The 4522-nt window shown below is 44.3% G+C and overlaps 2 non-coding genes across 2 annotated transcripts; both read left to right on the top strand.

Annotated features, from left to right (window-relative positions):
- Window positions 1–1447: 1447 nt before the first annotated feature.
- On the top strand, window positions 1448–1519 carry TRNAP-AGG (transfer RNA proline (anticodon AGG)). Its single transcript has one exon. It is a non-coding gene; the product is annotated as a tRNA-Pro (tRNA).
- Window positions 1520–3396: 1877 nt separating this feature from the next.
- On the top strand, window positions 3397–3468 carry TRNAP-AGG (transfer RNA proline (anticodon AGG)). Its single transcript has one exon. It is a non-coding gene; the product is annotated as a tRNA-Pro (tRNA).
- Window positions 3469–4522: the final 1054 nt, after the last annotated feature.

Here is a 4522-nt window from a genome sequence, read left to right on the forward strand (position 1 = left end):
AAGCTGTCTGTTTGTTTCAGCTTCGGATTGTAAAAGCTAAAAACTACAATCCAAAGCTAAAATAAACAAACCCTTATTCTTTTCTGCTATAAGAATAGTACAACTATTCTTGAAGATCGACAGTGATCAATGTGGGGTTCAAATGTCCGGCATCATGCAGTCAATTCAACAAGCTAAATTAGACTCGTCTATTGTGAAAACGGAAAATAAATCATAACAAGTGAATGATGGCAAACAAAAAACTATTGTTCACAGACGGAATTCAAATATATGAGTTCCAGATTTTCTCACTTTTTTTAATGGAACAAGACAACAGCATTGACCGATGTGTACCTGGGTCCTTGTGGCTGTTTTTTCTTCTTCCTTATTTCTAATGGGCTGGACTGATTACTATGCTGGGCTGACTACCTGAGTCCAGGGTAGTCTAGGCCTCTTGGGTCTATCTAGAACACCATTTCCATACCTGTACGCCACCGGCTCTGGACAAATGGATCATTTTCCTCTTTATTTTTTTTTTTTCAAATAGAAGGGGAAAGGCCCCTTCCAGTGCCAGCGCCGAGGCTCGAACCCAGATCGTCGGCGTGAGAGGGGGCGGCTCTAGGAACCAACTCGGCTCAACCCCTCTCCATTTTACTCTTTACTGAGCTAGTGACCCTTCTTGTCCGAAACTCTACACATATGCATAGAGCACATTTGGGGATCATTCATGCTTAACTATTTCCCGCCGGCAATATAGGCATGTCTTCTCCTCGCTCCATTCTATACATGGCAGGTTCACCGGTGCTGCCGTTGTGCATAGCATGATGCAAATTGCACGGTGCCATTGTTCCGATGAACCTGACCAGGCTATCTAGCGGTGGGGATGATCTTCATAACTGTTACAGATGACCGCTTCAAAAAAAAAAGGTGCAAGAAGACATATAACTCATTGGAAAGCGGAATCGAAGACGAAATGTACTCTCCGTATTCGCTTTTCCAAAGCGGATAGTCGAGCACAAGTCATCACCCGTGCTCGTCAGCCCATCGGCCCAGGAAAATGGTAGCGAAATCTTGCGTGGGCCGGTAAAGATTCAGTACGGCCTCGTCCAGCCCATCATCTTCTTCTTCCAACACCCGTAATCCACGGACCCCGTTCAGCCCATCAAAGCCGGGCCGCCAACCCGTCTAGGCTCCAACCCGCCAATGCTCAGGCTGGCCCTGGTGATTACTATTGCTGCTTTACTCCATGCTGCTAGTTTTTGTTCTACCTGGGAACATCTACATGGGACTGGATGGAGTGCATTGCCCCCCAATCTCCAAGGAAGAAACAATACTGAACAACACACGCAAGATATGTCTAGAACTGAAGAATTATCTGAACAGCAGAAGCAGCTGCAGAACATGGAAGCAAAACCCTTAAGAGTTTCTGCCGGAATTTTGTTAAATGTGCATAGGATACAGTACAGCTGGGGATTTAGTCTAGTGGTAAGATATTCGCTTAGGGAGCGAAAGGTCCCGAGTTCAATTCTCGGAATCCCCAATCCAAGAAGCCTTTTGCATTTTGATGCCAAGGGCAGGTGGTCATGGATGATGTCCAGAACTTCAGATCATGAGGATCAGGTCTGGACAACTCAATCTGGACCACATTCAGATTGTAAAGATAAGGTGTAGGTAGGCCACAACCTCACAAGGTGTTAGATGTTGTTATACCTGCATTTACAAGGTACCTGACAAATTCAGTTCAGTGCTATTTTGTCAAATCTACTGATTAGATAGCAAGTGACAACATATCAGCACTGAAAAATGATTTCCTTTGTCAGATATAACTATCATACCATCACTTTGTTACAGCATGTTGTTTTTCTTATGCTGTTGAACATAGCACTAGAAGCTGCCCAGTAGTGTTCAGTCAGCGCTCTAATTGATCACTGATCACTTAGCAGTCTACAATCTTTATTTATGCTTCACCCTTTGGACTTACTATTTACGGATCTTATCTGCTGAATTTAACAGAATTTCAAAGTAGGCTACAACTTACTGAGTATAAGAATTATCTGTCATTGTCCTCTTATTTCTAAAGCATGATGAGTAGTATGTAGTAATTTATGTGATATTATGTGCATCTGTAGTTCACTTTTCCTAGTTACATACCTGCTCCTTTCTGAACCAGGCCTGCATCGGTTCCACTATTTGAACCTGCAACAGCACAACTTCATCCATACTAGATAAATGGAACATTTACCACTGCACTAACCCTTAGAAAGATATAAAAGATGAAAGTATAGCCTGTAAATTTGTATCTGAGTTCTTGTCAGAAACTTTGCAGATATACATGGAACATACCTGGGGATTTAGTCTAGCGGTAAGATATTCTCTTAGGGAGCCAAAAGTCCCCAGTTCAATTCTCTGAATCCCCAATTTGAAAAGTTTTTTTTTATCATATACAACAGTGAGAAGATGTTCTTGGATTATCTTCAGATGATGAGGACACAATGCCTGAACTCTGGACCGCCTTCACATAGTGAAGCTACTAATTAATGTAGGCCACAATTTCACAAGGCATCTTGCAACTAACATCAGTGCAGTCTTAACATACTAACCACAGCTACTTACTGAGTAGATGAGTAACAACATTTGATGGGGGCAGCAATACAGTCATCGGCTTTTCGAGTAGAACTGTTGCATTTTCATATATATGTGTTGAAATGTTAGATATGTTGCGTGGATTACCAGTAGAAGTTTTAGAATGGCGTTCACTATCATCTGGCAATTTTTTGCTGCCTCCTTATTTCAGTTTCATTTTGTCCACTTAAGTTAGGGACCTTTTCGGCCGAAGTCGACAGAAGTAGGAAAGAACTTTCTCGTAACTTCTAATGCATGGGCATTATGAACTAATACGATGTCATTTCTACCACTGTTTGGCCATTGCTTCCACTCCCTTTTTCCTGCAGACAAAAGTAAAATACTCTTAATTCGGTGTCTATCTTCGTTTCTGAAACTCTGCATGTATGCATAGAGCACAGCTGGGGATTTAGTCTAGTGGTAAGATATTCGCTTAGGGAGCGAAAGGTCTCGGAATCCCCAACCTGAAATATCCTTTTTGCAGTGCAAATTTAGAGCTTTAGATGATCCTGAGTGGTCTGGAGATGAGGTTTTGGACCACATACATGTCTCACAAGGTTCAGAGGTTGTTGTACATGCATGTGGGGGTGCTATGTTCTGAGAGAGCTTCAAGTTGAAGTGTCACTGGACACCAGGGTTGTCACGGGTGTGACTGCAGTTTTGTATTGACATGCTGCTACAATCTGTTGCAGTGCATATGCAAACGGTGGAGAGACTGTCGTTCCACAGTTTCTGGATCTAGATTGCTGGTTATAAATAAGTATTATTTCACAAGAACAAACAGTTGAGCAAACAGGGCATTTGGTCTAGTGGTATGATTCTCGCTTAGGGTGCGAGAGGTCCCGAGTTCAATTCTCGGAATGCCCCATTATTCTTTCTTTTTTCTCAACGCCACTTCCTTTTTGTTTTGCGTGTTTCTGATTAAGCACGGATCAGTATACTAAACTACCACGAGCATCGCGTCCGGCTCCAATTCGCCGTCACGTCCTGCGCTCTCCGGCGATCTCCCTGTAAATCTCGTCGCCGTTAGCTTAGATGTAGCAGGAGGCTCTGTCCACACACATGTCGGCCTCTTCTCTTCCGCGTCTGCCGCCGCCGGCGACGAAGTCCAGGCGGCGCGGATCGGTTCAGCCTGTGCATCCACATCCACGCAAGCACAACGGGAAGTATATTGAGCAACATGATTGTCATGGACTTTAAAAAGACATGCTTCGGAATCCTCAATCTGAAGCCATGCACGTCTCACAGGGGATTTTTTAGCTTCAACGCTCGTGTTTGTTTTAGCGAATGCCAGAGTTTGTTTTGATTCACTTGCTAAACACAATTAGGACCACATATAATTCCTTTTGTAATTTTCGGATCTAACAATGAGGGCAAGGCAAAAATCTTGTGTCGACTGAAATCTTTCTTAATTTCAGACACCTGAAATTTAGCAACACCGGTCTCCTAGACTTCAACCGCCTAAAAATCAAGTCAATTTCAGTCGATGCTGAGAAAGCATGGTGACGATGAGGTTAGGGGAGAGGGTTAGAGTTTGGGATGGGTTCATCGAGTGCTGTAACTAGAGGAATGCCCAGGGTAGGCGGCCAGATCGACGGTGGACGGCGGAGTGGTGGTGCGGCGAGGCAAAGGTAGCGGTGCTGGTGCTACGGGCGATAGGCAAGCAGTATCAGTGATAGGTAATTGCGAAAATGAGTGGTTAGTGAGGAAAAGGTAGTGGTCGTGGATCAGGTGGTAAGGACGCCCAGTGAAGACGTGTGGACGGGTAGCTGTGCGCGTGAGGAAGCCGTGTGACCTGTTGCACCGCACGAGTGGAGAAGCCAGCGTGGTATCTAAGCCGAGGTCGGAGTAGTGGCACGAGGACAATATGCGGCGGGTGACGCAAACCAATCTTGAATTGGGAAAACCAAAAAGAAACGTC

Source organism: Phragmites australis, chromosome 12, assembly GCF_958298935.1.
Source record: "Phragmites australis chromosome 12, lpPhrAust1.1, whole genome shotgun sequence".
In the NCBI taxonomy this organism is placed as follows: Eukaryota; Viridiplantae; Streptophyta; class Magnoliopsida; order Poales; family Poaceae; genus Phragmites; species Phragmites australis.